The following is a 16,443-nucleotide window of genomic DNA, read 5'->3' as shown; positions in this document are numbered from 1 at the left end:
GAATCTGATTGTGTGCAAAGAAAGTGACTGAGCAGATAATTTCATTCCTTTTAAAAAAAGCCTTAATGTCACACATCCATGCCTCACATTATCAAGACAGTAATACAGTCTACTCAGATGCTTAGAAAGCATCTGCACCTTTGGCAGGACAGTGAGAGAGGAGCTGCTCCTTGCATCCCTGGTCAGCCAGGAATCCCAGAAGTGCATATGCTTTTGGAGAAGTCCAGAGGCAAAATCCATCCCCGGCTTCATTAGAGACAGTTAAACCTGATTCATCCTGTCTCCAGCCACTCCCTGACTTGTCTCCTGAAAGCCAGCACACACCGAGGAGAGGCGTTCCCCAGCCAGGTCAGGTGTCAGAGGCAGCTTCTCCAGCAAGCTGGTGTGAGTCAGAGTGTTTGGGAACCGCTCCAAGCTATTGGAAAAAAACAACTCCCAAATTAGCTGGGGTGGCTCCCAAGCGAATCCACCTCCGCGGGGAAGGAGGTGATCTAATGAAAGCGTGCGGTCAGAAATCAAAAGAGCCTGGAAAGCATTCCAAGCTGCATAATAAGATTTCACATTTCATATCTTCAAAGCATTAAGTGAACATTATCTAATTAATCCTCACAACACTCCTCAGAGATATTATCCCTATTTTACAGACGGAGAAACCAAGGCACAAAGTTAAGTCACTTGCCTGGGGCCGGAGAAGGGAGTGTCAGAGCTGGGATTAGAGTCCAGGAGTTCCTGGCGCCCAACTTTTTCCTCAGACTACTGGGTCATGTGTCTTCCCTGCAGGGAAGATAATAATGAGCCCATAATTACCCATACAAATTCCCAGTGACCAGGCTAACCCGTCTGTATAAATCTATTTGTAATTCCAATAAACACACCCACAATTTAGCTGTGTCCAGGAACTACCAGTGTTCTCTCAGCCACAGGAAGCCAGACCTTGAAATAGGGGCTATTCTTTGACAGAGTAAATCCTAGCTCCAAGACACTTCAATGACCATTGGAGAACATCATGTCACTTGTAAATCCCTGGTGACCATCCTTGAATGACATGAGCACTGTGGGAGCTGTGGTGGCAAAGCAAGGTTTGTGGAGAAAGGGAATAGAGCTGGAAAAAATGGACAAGCATACATGCCTTTTTCAAGCCTGATGCAGAAACAGAAACTTTGTGCTCAGTACAGGGTGAGGGCACCTCCTCATCATCAAAAAGAGGTTGTGTGGTCAAATGCATTGCTCAGCTCTGTCTGCCAGTCTCATAAAATACATGACCCCTTCCACACATAGACATGGTTCCCTGAATTGGCCTTGAGCAGACTCACTGCAGTGTCACTGGAAAACCCAGGGCACTCAAAATGCCCCATGCCTTCAGATCTTTCCCCATCCTGCCCAAGGGAAGAGGGAAGCAATCTGCAGTCTCCCCACTGCTTGAGCTCCTGTGTACATCCCAAAGAGACAGCTCCGCTCTAAGACACCCATTGTGGCCAGGGTTTACCCTGTTATTCCAGCATGATGAGGCCTCTGTGATTATACTGTGAGTGTGTGAGTGTGTGTGAGTGTGTGCAACTGTGGCTGTGTGTCTGTACTTCTATGGCACTCTGTTCCCTCTTCTACCAGTATGGTTGAACCCAAGTGAGCTGAGGCTTAGACATTGTGCCTAGAGCCCTCTATCATTCAAGATTTTTCTGCGGTCATCTCAGCAGGAACTCCTTTCCACAAAGCCTCTAACATCCCTACTCAAACTCAACTTACTGCTGCTCCAGAAAAGAGATCACCATGCTGTGTTGTCTACTCTTGCTTGCAATGTACTTTGCCAGGGAGACTTATCACTCCTGCCGGGGGCCAGCACAGCACCCCACTAGACACTGTGAAAATAGGAATAGCCCTTCTTCCTAGCATGTCAGCCTCTGTGCTTGGGTCAGACAGCTCACAGTGATGCCAGAACTAACAGCTAACAAAGTTTTTGGTGCTCATGAGACCTATGATGCTGCCTGGGTGTAGGACAGCCCTTGGGATGGGCAGGGACACAGCAAGCAGTTCTATCCTCTCTACCACGGTCAGGACTCAGGCTCACTTCCCCAAAGCCATATCACCAGAGTGATAAGGACTTACCTGGGTGCCTTCTCTCTAGGCACAGAGTTGCCATTTTCCAGCCAGATGATGCCACAGGTAACTGCCTAAGGCTCCTGGAGATTTGCTTCTGCTCAGGCACCAATGTCAGAGATACTCCCATGCAGCTGAAATGCTGTTTAATATTCTAATTCCTCTGATTCACAGTGATGTGGAGGAGCTCATCTACTACTTTTCAGAACCTTAAGCAGTATTTCAAGGCCAGGCCAGGCCAGCAGCAATGATGAGCTCCAGATAATTTATGCTGGCTGAAAGCAGTCCTACACCGGCCACAGTGCATCCTTAGACCACTGGCCCATTGTCTTTTGGGAGTCTGGGGTTTAAAAAGGGCAAGGAGGATGGGACAGCCTTGGGGAGACACAGGAGGCCACAGCAAGTGTCTTCAAAATGGGAAAAGAGAAGGTTGAGGAAGGGGCAGCAACAATGAGATTTCCTCCAAGAAGGGTTGGACACTAAGCATCTGTAACTGCTCTGCGTGGTGTGATGGCACCTTGTCGTTGAGAAGATAACAAAAGGGCATTTCAAAGATTAAAAAAAAAAAAAGTAGCCATCTCTATCAAGCTCCAGGCTGCCACATCAGAACCCCAATGGGCTGTGGGACAGGATTATAATTGCAGGATTATAAAGGAGCATTTGGGAACATGAACAGCTCTTCGTCAGCCAAGAGTCGCACAGTAAAGCCAGTTGCTTATTAGCATAAGAAGGACCACTCAACATTTAGTGTCGTATTTCTCAAACTTGTTCAATATCTGCTCTGGTCCCAAGCTTTTAGTGCACCCCTTTGAGGAAATTAATTGTGATGGCAGTGCTTTCAAAGTATAGAGTAGTAGCTTCTGCTGAGGGCAAAGTGCTTTGCACAGAGAACTGCTTTGTTGCTGTGCTAAAATGAGAGATGCATCTTTTTGGAAAATCTGACTTTTCTTTTATTTTTTATAATTTCTTATAACTGTTTTTATTTATCCAGAATTAGGATTAAAAGAAATTAAAGCCACACTTTTTTTACTAAAATACTTTCATGTTAATTTTTTTAAAATAATTGTGTTAAATGAACATACACGTTTAATCTAACCTTTATATTTACGAGCAGATTTACTCTTGTGAGAAATCAAATTGCCTTTTCCTCACTTTTTTGATCCAAGGACCAAGAACTTCTGTGCAAGAACTTGTGTAATCAGTTTATCAAGTCATTGATGTTTTCACTGCAATAATTACCTGAAGTTCAGAAGAGCTTCTTGTTGGGTCATCTCTCCTACTGAGCTGTAAAAATAAAAATATGTATGCTTGTGTATATCTCTCCCCACACATGCAGACCTTTATGTAAAAAAGGATTGACAATAAATGCTGACAGACAAAAATTATACTATTCCAGAAATACTGCAAACCATACAAATAATTTTATTTCTGTGTATGACATGTTTTAATGACATAAAGCAATAGTATGAAATGGCCTGTTGGAGGCTTATGAGACACTGACAGCTGTAAGCATTTCAGAATGCTATATTAAAAACATCTGCAGAAAGGAAAAAACAACATTAAAAAAGGAAAGGAATGAAAAGTTGAGAACACTCCCAACTCCTCGCATCCAATTTGTTGTCTAGTAGCTGCTGAAACCAGGAGTGACCAAGACCTGATTCTAATAACCTAAATATAGCAAGGGCCAGATCTCTGGGATCTGGGACAATGTGCCTCAAGTTACACATTTTTGTCTTACATTCTCCAGCTTGTGGAGCATGTGTTTTGTGAAATGTGTTTGTGCAGCTATCACATGGGAGGTGGTTCCAATAAGCAACGTAACCACTGCATCACCAATTTCTTACCAGTTCTGGTCTAGCAGATGTTTCACTCAACATGCTCAAGACAGGTTTCAGACATGAAGAGATCCTGGGCTGCAGAGGAAGACTAAAATGTTTGCTTAGGATATTGTGTAGTAACGGGAAAATACATGTGGAGTCGATCACCCAAAATCCAGATGCAGCTACTGTTCGGCATCTGCTTCTGCTGTTTCTAATTTTGTTTTTCCTGAAGCTGAGTTACCATACCTTTGGTGTCCTCAGCTACCAGGTGCTGGCATGCAGACAAGGAATCCAGAAGGAGGTGACCTCATGGTGCCTCTATGGCCAAGTAACACAAAAGGGTTTAAAAGACCCAAAGAAACTCAACCCCCTTCCCCAGCGTCCTAAGCTGGAGCCATGAGCTGGTCTGATCTCTGAGTAGGAGCACTTCAGAGGCAACCCTGCTGGTCTCAGAAGGCTCCTGAGCCTCTTGGCCATTGCAAAGCAGAGAGATGAGTCTCACTCGGAAGGGCAGGCAGGAGGAATCCTTCCAGAAAACTGGTACACAAAGAGACTTGGGTGAAGTATTGCAGTTTCAGTTGCTAAATGAATGACTTGCAGCCATGGACAGAAGCTATTCGTCCTATTTTGTTGGAGAAAAATATACCTCTGCAAAGTGAAACTGGAATTGTAATACTTTGTGAAATACTGTTCTGTTTCCTAAATAGAACCATTAGTGTTTAAAGGTGGGAAGTATCAACAAAAAGACATATATGTGCAACTTTTATGTAAAATTTTTAAATTAAATTATAAATTATTCAATGCCATTTTATAAGAAAACTTTCTGGATTTGCAGCTAACTCTGGAAGCATGAACATCTGATGCCTGGAAATTGGACTGACAATTTGAACTTGCTTACTCCTCACGAGACACAAAACCCAAAAAGGAAAAATATCTCTAGTGGAAACCCATTGAAATGTAGGAAAGCTGAGCAAGCACATTAAGCCATTGAAACAGGAAACTAAGTCCCTCTTGAGAACAGGATGAATTTGAAAATTTGAAAACCCAACAACAAGGTCAAATTCCTGAGACTTCAGTTACTGAGCATCAACTGAGCTGTGTGTACTCTCAAAATGCCGAGTAATGCAACTGCACATAGCCTAAGTGAAAGAAGGTTTGATTACATTTGGAGCATTTGGATGATACTCTCAGGCACGTGATGTGACTCTTGGGCATGGTCCTGTGTAGAGATAAGGGTTGGACTTGATGATCCTTATAGGTCCCTTCCAGCTCAGCATATTCTGTGATTCTGTGACCCTTTGCAACTTCTGCATCCTAACCTGCACATATTCATGGACAGTCTCTGCCTCAGCTGACATGTAAGTTGGGCAGCTGCAATAAGGACTGAACTGGAGACACAGTGGCCATTTGTGCGTCTGGTCTAAAGCCTGTAAGGAGCTCTTTGGTAACTTCACTTTTGGCTTGAGCCAAGATCCAATGAAGTGAAAGGAGAGCCACTACAGTTACTGATCTGTTGTACCTAGACAGTACTTCTGACATGGAGATACACATTCTCCTTTGCACTTGGTGTGTTACTGGAAGAAAGTCTCAACGCATGAACAGAATCTTTTTGATTTTTCTCCAAGTTGCTTGGAAACAAACCAAATCTCACAAAACCTTTCACCAAAGTGTTGCTCTTCAGCATCAGTTTTACTTCCAGCAGTCCATTTACCCAAAGCCATCCTTTGACAGATATGAAGTATCCCTTCCTCTTGCCAACCCACGGGGAATTTCATGGGCAATCACTTCCTGCTTCCATCTTGAACCAAGGACTCATAGAAAGATTTATTTCTGAGCAAATATCTGAAAGCTTCTCTAGTTGTGTCTAAATATTTGTGTTCTTGTCTACATAGTAAAGATTGCATCTCATATAAAAGAAAGAGGGACAAACAAATAAAGGAAGTCTCAGTGACAAAGCGAAGTGATGAAAACCGTGAACCAGTTTGAAGGTAAAACAAATGGCTCCTGGGTCTCAGATCACAGCACTGTAACTTCATTGTTAACATTACTAAATGCAATTTTGCACAGTCTTAGGAGAGGTATTCTGTACAGTACAGCTTTCATAATTAAAAATAAAACTATTGTCTCTTTTCCAAGTCAAATAAACCTTGTTTATCTGGGGGATGGGGAAAGGGGGAGGGACATAAGTGTGGTGAGCTGGTCCGAGAGACAATTTTGAAACTTTAGATCAAGAGGAGTCTGAAAGTCTGAGCTGGGGATAAAGGACCCATCTGCAGCATCATACAGAAAGCTCTCAGGATCCTGGCTGCGAACACTCAGGGCATGTTGAAAGCCTAAGGATGACAGACCTAACCCAGCACTGTGGAGCCAGAGGGCAAACCTGCAGCATGCACAGCATCAAATCCCAGCAGACACAAGCAGAAGGGACACAAAGGCAGTGTGAGCTTTCCCCATCTGCTGCCCTGCCTGCAAAATACTGCCTGGACAGGCTTTGAGCTGGCCACAAGGTCAAAGTTACCATGGTGTTGCCTGACAGCAACAAGAATGCATGGACATTCTCAATGCAGGGTGGGATGGGGCTTGCAGATGAAGGAGTTTGTGTTTTAAGTCTCATATGGAGCCACTGAGAGATGGTCTGAGTAAACACTATCAGTCCCATGGGAGAGCAGGCTCAGAAGTTATGAGGGTTAGAGTTAGCTGCCATTCTTCATCAATTCAGTTTGAAGGTCTCCCCTATGCCCTCACTATATTATCACATACTGCTACTTGCTCTGCTGACCACAAGCTAAGAGAAAAAAGAGCTTCAAACAAACATTTTTGTTCTTAAGAAATCTTGCAATTACAAAGATTTGCTTTAAATGTGGTGCTTCTGGTGGTATGCTTGATGTTCCTTCTTTCATCTACTGGACTACAGCAATAAAGTCAGTAATTGTGGCCATTCTCACAGTAAGTGCAGCAGGTTCATAGTGCCAACTGAGATATATTGTTTGCAATGATTTGCAAGGGTTGTGGCTAGATTTAGGCTAAGTCCCTGGCAAATTCCAATGCTGACTCCACTGGAAGTTCTTCAGAGACAGCCTCTGGGGCTGTTTTGGATTCAGGCAATTGCTGGTTTGGCCCCTCTCTACTGTCTTCTTGGACATAGCTCTCCTTTGTCTTTCTCTACGTGACATGTATTCCCTCTGAAACAATTAGGACCTTCACAAGCTCTTTGTTTCTAATTCTGGTCAGTTTAGCACAAAGTATATTTATGCTAATTGCATACTGAAAGTACGCTTGGCTTGGCTTTGTTTTTCCTTGTTAGGACTTTAAGAAGATATTTGTCATTGTTGGGAGGAACACTGGAGTTGGGAGAGCTGCAAACTTAAAGGGTCTGCCCTCATCCACTTTATGCTCTGTCCTAGAGTAGCATGGCGTAGGGTATTGATGTCTTCAAAGTTTTCCAGCTCTTGATAATTTTAAAATGTCAACTGTACTTTAAAACTTCGTGGTTCACATCGAAGCAAGCATATCTGTTCTGAACTTGACTAATGTCAGGCTCAGATCTGAGCAGATCTTCCCTTCAATGGAGCAGAGATGGGAGGGAACTAAAAACCTTGTGTCCCTCCTTAGGAAAGTGTGTCCCAAGCCTGAGGCTGTGGATATGGTGCATGAAATGAGCCCTTGAATTGAAAACTAGCTCAGGTATCTCTACATAGCATAGATCATATTCAGGTTTTGCATAGAAGTGGTCTCCAGTGGATGGGCTGTTGAAAATTCTCTTTGGAGTCCCTGCTGCCTCATAGGCTCCTTAAGTCATTAGGGTACTGCTAATGCTGTAGTCATACTTCTAACCCTCTTCATGTCTGCGCTCTTACCCTGCAGCATAAGGGCTCACATGGGGAGCTATAGTCCTGTAGTTATATCATGCAGCTGCCCATGAAGATAAGCCTCTAGCCCCCGCTGTGTCTCAGTCTCCCAGTGAGAAATTGCAAATAATATTTCTATCCCTTCCAGGAAGGTCATGGGAGCTCCTCTGAGGAGCTCAGGAACCATGGTGAGATGCGCCCTGGAAGTGCAGGTTCCTCTGGTCAAAAGAGGGGTCACACTTCATGGTTGCTGAATTCAAACAGTAAAAGAGATAAAAATGTATTTTTAGGAATCTTCCAGAGTGCTGCAAAGAATTTGCTGTTAAGTTAGTGCTGTTACTTAAATACCTACAAACAATGTTTGTCTCCACAATTTTCTTCTTCCCTCCCCTCCTTTTCTCTTTCCTACATTCTTAGGTCTTTTCCCACAGTAAGCTATCTCCAGTATTTCTGCTTTCCATTCCACAGGCTGTCCCCAACAGCAGAAACTAATGTCACGATGCCAACAATTATGATGTAACTGGAACTAAAATATGAGAAAGTTCTGCAAAACAACATTAGTTATCCCTGTACCCTACACTGCACAGTCTTTCTAAATATGGTATCAGGAGGCTGCTAAGTAATCCAGGAAAATTATATTATCTTGCACAAGCAAGTGTACTACAGCCCCCTTTTTAACACTTTTGAAATATCTACAAGCTGGAGAGGACACCATGATGACTTTCTGACTTCTTTAGAAAGAGAAGCCTTGGAGTTTTTTACCCACATCCACCAGGAATCAGGGAGATGACTGATGACTATTTTTTTTCATGTATTAAGGAGAGAAGGAAACAGGAGCACCTCAAGAATGTATTTGTCTTGGGTTTTTTGTTTGTTTTTGGTATAGCTGTGGTTCTTTGGTCAAAATTCTGTTGTAAATTGCAGGTATGAGTGTTTTAAAAGAACATCCTCTATTTCAGATGATAAAAGGACAAGGATGCCATGTCAAAGGTACCCGGGGAAAGATGCAGACAATCAGGTGTGTCTGCAGGGTGCTTTGCAGACCTTGATCACACACACAGGTCATCCAGGTACAACCCAGCTGCAAACTGGAGGCTGGTGGCCAGCCCAGGTGCTGCTGAATTGCAAGGCAGAATTAACTCATCCTGATGAGATACTGGTATTTCCACCAGGTCCTGGTTATCTTCAAGACTGTGTGTAGGCCCATGTTGGCGTAGCAGGTGGAGCTGATTCTCCTGTTTTTATTGGCTAGCTTCAGAAAACCTGATCATTTGCGCTCCCTTTTGGGTGGGAACATCTTGCACATGATATTGGTGTGCTTGCTAGGCATGTGGGAGATCCTAACTTAAAACAAACAACCTTCCAAGTATGATCTTCTTAGAACCCTGTCAGTGGTCCTTCAGCAAGGTGCACATGTCAATCCATCTGGAAAAATTCCATCCAGACAGGAAGCCATCTCTACCAGTGCTTGGGAGCATGTACGTAGATTTCATGAATAAAATTGTCTCCAAATCCTGGTGTTCCATTTCACAGCCATTTTGAGTTCGCTGCATAGCAATGACAACAGAAGTCTAAGCATGGGATGCAAATCCCAGCCCAGAAACAGGGTCAACAGCTCCTAGGTGCTGCTGCAGTGATGGGGAGAGCTGGCATACTCGAGCCTTTGAGCTTTGGTGCAAATTGTTAGCACAACCCTGTCCTAAATGCAGTTATGGGACAACAGCTAGAAAGGCTTTGGAGTCAGGTCCACCTTCGGCTCATTTTGAGGTGGCAGCAAAACCACCTTTGACATCTTCTGCCCAAGGGACCTAGTGGCCTGGGGCGGGATGGGCTGCAGAGGACATGCTGTCTGTAAGCTTAATTCAAACCGTTATGAGCAGGCCCTGACCCTGTTGGCTGATGTGCTTCCTGAGCAGCCGTGAGTGCCAGAAGAGAGCAGAAAATGGCTGGCACCAGGATGGCCCTTTACACTCTGGGATTTCCCGTTAGTGAGCAAGTCAATGGTTAAAATGACTTCCTGTTTGCTTTACCCCCCCAAAAAAGTGCAGTCAGCCTCTGGTCCAAATATCCCAAGGATATTACTTCAATTTATCTTTCATCTTAGACTATATCAATTTCCCAATCTGCTTTCAGCCTTATGAAGAAAATGGCACTTTATAGACCAAAAAGACTCAACTGTTTAAAAAAATAAATGGCAGTGGGTGTGTGCTGCTGGATTTATGGCTGAGAAGGTAACACACAGGCAGTGCCCTGCACTTTGATAGCTTAGCACTTCTGTGATGTGTGAATGAAGTCCAGCAGGCCCAGGACCACGTTAATCTCCAGGGTTTGATCTCTGTCTGTAATGAGATGCCGGCAGCTTTTACTTCAAAGCCTGCATTGATACAGATAATCTTGTGAAAGGCTCTCTGCATTTTGAGCCAGCTTGTATTAGGGATTACAGTGACAACAGAAGGAGATGATGGAAGAGGAGGCACTTGTTTGATGCTCACTCCTTCAGTTTCTTTCTAATATTCATTTTGTTTTTAATTTCCAAAGGGTAGTGTGGTCCCATCCCCCCCTCCCTCATCTCAGCAGGACTCACTCTGTCAGATGAACCCTGTGTGCTATGGGGCAGGCAGGCTGACCAAGGTGCTCTTCTGCCCAAGAAGTCTATGAAAATTTGTCCATTTGGCGCTGAAGTGGTCGATGCTGCATCATCTTGCTTGAAATATGGACAGAGATTGCATTAGAAATGGCACAGGCAGTTAAATTTTACAGTTCCAAACTTCTGAGGTTATTTCTTTCTCAAAACAGTTGTAAGGGAGTAAGGGAGAGGGTAAAGATGACAGTAGACCACAGGCTATGAGAAGTATGTTATAAAGCAAAATGAACACTAGTTTCACATATGCAATTATGCTTTCTATTGAAAGTATATAATTTTCAAGGCGTGTCTGACCAGGAAACAGAACTGAAATATTTCTGAGTTGACGAACACTACTGATCTAAGAGAAAAACGATGGCAAACGTGTATCTTGATTGCTCTTCCAGCAAGGACATTCACAGAAATGAACCAAAAACTGGACTATAAATTTAATTGAAATAGATAGAGATTAATATCTTGCACCCCAGTGCTGACTTCATTATTCTCAGAAACCTTTTTGAGGACTATTTATATATTTAAGGACAGTTAAACCTATATTTTTCAGGCCTAAAAAATAATAATGTGTCATTTAATCTATATTTCTGCCTGTCTTACAGGGACAGCAGCAATGACTGCAGAACACTGAGAAAAGTCATAGGGGTAGGATGAGCAGAGAAGTGCTTGCACCAGATTAATTCAGTCACTCTCATGTGCCCTGGCTATTTGCCACGTGGAGACATGAAGCCCAGGTTAGGTTTTGGGATGCTACCACTAGCAGCATCCAGGCTTTAGCAAGTTAGTGACTTCATAGAGGAAATCCAGCCCTGTTCTCAGGAAAGAGTGATGTACTGGGTTGGTTCAAGATCTCATAAAGGAAACATCCCTTCAGGTTTTAACCATCACACACTTAGATCTAGCATCCCTTCTTGAGCAAAAGAGCCCCATAACTCTTTCACAGACATGATAAAATGCAAAGATGTAAACTGTATAAATGAGGAGACTGAGAACAGAAGCTGAGGCAGCTAAATCTTTCCTGCAATATGAAGAGTGCTGGATGGCAGACATCGCACTGGGAGCAGAGTGATACACACAGCTCCCAGCAGGAGAGACTTGAGAAAGCATAGATGTTTGATTGACTGAATCACCGATTAACGAGGTTGATTGATTTCCAAAAACATCATTCAAGAAACTTTATCCAAATGATAATGGTAAATTCAGTGGTCTAAATTTAAAAATATGATTAGGTTATAAAATAGTTTAAGGAACAACAGCATAAAAGAAATTAAAGCCGCTCTAAGCACTACTTCAACACATCAGAATCAAAAGGTTTGGCAGAGGTCTGTGTGGACAGATGAAGCCTAGGGCCTAAAAACAATGGTCAGGTAGGACAAGGCCACTGCAGAGAAGCAAGGTGAATTCTTTGTGCCCATGGGCTCTTGTAGCAGAAACTGGGAGATTCCCACGCTGGAATCTTCTTGGGAGAGGATGCTTGGCCAGGGTGTCTCCAAAATTTAGGGGAATTGCATTGAAGAAAACATGACAAAAATAGATGGGATGGGGCCCACCAGACTGTCAAGAGGAAACAGCAAGAGATTCAAGATAACCTAAGGATATTTGGATTCAAGTGCCCACCTTGTCAAACAATTCATTGGTATGTCATGAAGCAAAAGAGCCATCAAGGTTAAGAAAGGTGTTAGAAGGATCTGGGACACTAGAGGCATGTAAGCCTGAGGTCTGTACCAGCCAAAATAATAGAAGTTACAATAAAAGATCAGATTAGGGAACACCTTAAAACATAGATAATGATACACTTGCTAAGAGCCAGCAGGGCTTCTGGAAATACTGCCTCTCCAATTTCTCAAAGTTCTTGAAAGAAGGGATGCATGTATTGATAAAGGTTATCTAGGAAAGTCTCTCCATAGACTCTTAAGGAAACTAAGAAACTAGGGTAAGAGAGAAGTTCTGGCATAGAAAAATAGCTGAAAGTCAGGAAGTAGAGCACAGGCAAAATGGTCATTTAGCTCAGTAGGTGGAAGTTACCAATGGAAATTTCAAGGACCTGCACTGAGATCTGTTCTGTTCAAAACACCCATAAATAAAATGGAAAAGGGCATGAGCAGTGAGAGACAAAGGTCACACATGATACAAAGTTGTTAAAAGTAATAAGGGCAGGTTATGACAAATTGCAGAAGCATCTTGTGAGACTGTGTGAAACGTCAAGTGAAGTTTTGTGTAGCTAAGGATAAAGAAAAAAAACGCCATGAAAACCAGTCTTGGTTTTACACATCAGATTTTGATAATTTTCTGTTGAAAATTTAATCTTTAGGATTAGGACAGGTGACTCCATAAAAGTACTGCTGCAGTGCTGCAGGGTTGTGGAACTACTTGAAAAAGTATGCAAAGGACAAAAGCAGTTTTAATCAGTTCAAGGGAAGACTGGACAAGCACTTGGAAGAAAATCCATTGCAAGTCACTTGACAAATTGCCATGGGTTCACAAAAAGCCCAGTGCTTCTGTCTCATTCCTCTCCTGCCCCCAGACCAGGCTGCCTTTGAACCCCTTACCTCTGGAGCCCTTGGGTGCTTATGGGGAGAAGTGAAACCACAAAGGAGATTAACACCTGAGAGCCTATGGGGGCTCTGAGAAGGCCAAAGGGGGACTGGGACAAGGTGGAAATGAGGCAATGTTAACTGCATGGAGGAATGAGCCTACATGACTGATAAAGGGCAGCTGGGTTGCTGCCTCTGTCTTACACAACGTACTTGTGGCAAAGCTGATGTCTGAGACATGGCATGTCTGGAACTGTACCTCCCAAACTGTCTAGGGATTTTAAAACAATAGTATGAGATAATTACTGCTCACAAAGTCACATGTGAGGGCAGTAGAACAAAGACTAGATATATCCAGTAATTGAGAGAGACAGGACATGCACATTCCCAGTGAAACTGAAGGTCTGTACTGAGAACCAGCAAGAGGGTTGAAATGGTTTTTAGGTAGGAAGCAAGCAGAGGCTCCCCTGTTGGAAAGTAAGTTAACTGAAGCAAGTGATCAGAATGCATTCTTACCTGAACGGGATCACAAGGGCCAAAAGCTAGCTCTGCACTGCAGTGAACAAGAACACTCACAGGGGATCTGTCTCACAGGGTGGGTCTATCACAATGACAGGGACAGGGAGGTCTTTGAGGGAAGAGATTTTGAAGCAGTTGACTTTGAAGCATAAAATAATATGTATATAAATATAAAATCATTATATTTACTTATATAAGTAATATAAGATGAGATAAACTGGGGGGGAGGCAGAGAGAGAGAGTAAAGATGGAAAGAGAACGAAAGAGTGTTTAGGACTGAATGGCTCAGAAAAACTACCAGAACATAAAAAAATTCCATAGAGAAGACAGGACCAGCATAAAAATAAATTAGAAAGAAAATAAAGTAACAGGCACTAGGAAACTAAACCGTTGGTTTCAGTCCATGAAGTAAAGCATGGGCATGGAGGCAAAAGTGAGAGATGCACAGGTGAGGACTGTGATTTCAGTGACAAGTTATGGACACATCTGCAATGCCTCATACTCAGCTGTATATTACCTCACTCCTTTGTCTGCACATGAGACTCATCTTGTATGACAGCTTCTGGCAAATTGCAGAACTGTGATTTTCATTTTTTCACAACCCTTGTAGCATAAGTTCTCCATGGAGAGTGCTGCATAAGTCCCTGCCCCAACTGATTCCCCTTGGATACAAGGGCACAAACGGAACCCCACAAGCTCCAGGGCATCTCTGTTCCCAAGGAGGGTTGCAGATCCCAGTTCAGAAATCCTGATGGGCTCAGCCACTGTGTTCACCCTCAGACCTGACAAGGCCCCATAGCCCCAGGAGCCTCACAGAGAGCCTCTCTAAAGGCACAGTTGGTGGAAAGGCAAGGAATATGAAGAAATGTGTTTTTCCCAGAAGGAGCACACCACAATTGTACTATCAACTATAAACTGAAAAAACACCAAAGAATCGCTGAGGTTCACAGTCTGTGATTAGACAGGGACCTTAATTTGTGCTTGTCTATGTCCAGAGGATGTCTGCTCAGGGCTGAACCTACCAGCTTTTGCAAAGGGAGCAAAGAGAAGCATATACCACTAAAGCAATGTACTGACTTGCTTTATTAAAACCAGCAGCCGCCACAGAGGAAGTTTCCTGCAGGACCACTAGTCAAGCAGCAGACACTTTCAGGCAGTCTTGATGGAAAGAGGAGACAAATCCCCATTTTTAGTGCCTTGCTCTCTCTCAGTTTCCTTCAGACAAACCGTCCAGTGTCGAGGGCCTGAGGCCATGCACAGAGAGAGGATGGGGCATGAGGAGGAGGCACACAGCGTGAGGAAGGTGGAGGGGAAACTCTCCCCTTGTTTCCTACTCCTCACAACACCAGCAGTTTGACATGCTGAGCATCTGCAACCTCATTTCTGAGGTGAGGATCGGGGGTATCCGCTCCCCCAGATGCAGTGCTTCCCTTCTTCATCTGTGCAGGAACACAGGGTGGAAAGAAGGGTGTGTAAATAAATAAAATTTAAAAAGCTCCCCAGCTTCAGCACTGCAACAGCTGAAGATGTTCTGCACTCACAGTAGCTGTCTTTCTCCAAAAGACAGAATCCAAAGTAAAACAAGAACAAGAGATGTTTAATTTTTTTTAAACCAAATTACTTATTATGTAAGTAAAGAAAACAGATCATCATAACCAGACTTGAAATGATCACAAATCTTGTTTCATTAACAGCAGAGGCAATGACTTTTCTGCGAGGCAGTTAAATGTCTCTCTGTTTAGCAAAACAAGAAAGGCAGCAAGTTAAATTAGTATCTCTTGCTTCAGAAAGCATCAAAGAACAATTTTTATAGCACATGTTAAAGACATAATTTGTTTGTGTAGTATAATATATTATTATATTCTATTAAATGTACTTTCCAAATATATGTCCTCCTTCTGTGCCTGTACTTCTATGAGATTTACACTAATTTATACACCTCCAGAATCATAAAATGCTGCTATTCTTACTTCAAAGACTTTTCTTGAGAATGAGCTGGAGATTTTCATCAAGCATTTCACATCACCTAGATGTTATTGCTTTCAAGTGTCTTCAGAACACTACAGAAATCTCTCTCCAAGCTTTTATTTGGTTGAAACAAGCACCTGCAAGATATACGCAGAATTATTTTCCGAGGAGACAGGCTTATCACGGCTTCAGCCAGAGGGAATCTGTGTTTTATCTCACCTGATGCAATACCCCATGTTAGTCTTAATTCACACTTCACTTCTGGTAACCTCTAGGGCACCTTTAATGACTACTGGAAATCTTCTCTAGCAGGCTGTACATTTTAGGAAGAAATCCTTTGAATGAAGTCGATGGTTTCTGGCTTCTGGAAAGGTTTTACTCCTTTGTTTCCAGCTGCTACGTACGTGGAACATTCCCAAGTGCTTCTGACTATAAAGTGGCTGTAGAAATGCAATTTCACTACAGGAGTACAGCCACAAAACCAACCCAAAATCTCAATATTTTACATTCTCTGCTGTCTTATTTGCCTTGCCTGCCACCCCTTACCACTTGGCTCATAAGACACGTACTTGCATGGTGAGTAAAAACCTGTACGTGATGTAAGACACCAGAGAATCAGTCTCAGCAGCAAGAAAACAGGGTTCCTGACCAGATGATTGTCTTGTGAGAGATCACATGCTGCCAATGCTTCACAGGCAGATGTTGACACCCTTCCAGGAGCCACCAGCCAAAGGCATCTTCCCAAGTTTCCGTCAGGGGCAAGAGTCTCTCCTCCATTTGCAGCACTGGACAAGTATGTCTGAGAGTCTTGAATTTCATCCACATGTGGAAGAAGAGCATGTACTTCTTAAAGAATAACAGCATCTTTGCAACATTATAACTCAAACATCTCTAAACTCTCATGCCTCTGTGGTGCTGCCTCAATTTTTCAGGTGAAGGAATAGCGAAGCAAGAATCCATCGTCTCTTCTGCATCATAGCAGATCAATGCCAGAAATTGTCAGCTGTTCTGACTCCCTGAGC

General features: G+C 43.1%; 1 long non-coding RNA gene across 1 annotated transcript; it reads right to left on the bottom strand.

The window, feature by feature from the left end:
- Window positions 1–682: 682 nt before the first annotated feature.
- On the bottom strand, window positions 683–8,223 carry LOC135421140 (uncharacterized). Its single transcript, XR_010433884.1, has 3 exons — window positions 8,115–8,223; window positions 3,334–3,378; window positions 683–774 (listed from the first exon to the last, which is right to left on the bottom strand). It is a non-coding gene; the product is annotated as an uncharacterized LOC135421140 (long non-coding RNA).
- Between the last annotated feature and the right edge of the window lie 8,220 nt (window positions 8,224–16,443).

This window comes from Pseudopipra pipra, chromosome 1, assembly GCF_036250125.1.
Source record: "Pseudopipra pipra isolate bDixPip1 chromosome 1, bDixPip1.hap1, whole genome shotgun sequence".
Taxonomy (NCBI): Eukaryota; Metazoa; Chordata; class Aves; order Passeriformes; family Pipridae; genus Pseudopipra; species Pseudopipra pipra.
The sequence above is the reverse complement of the archived record's forward strand: the minus strand, read 5'-3'. Positions and strand labels throughout refer to the sequence as shown.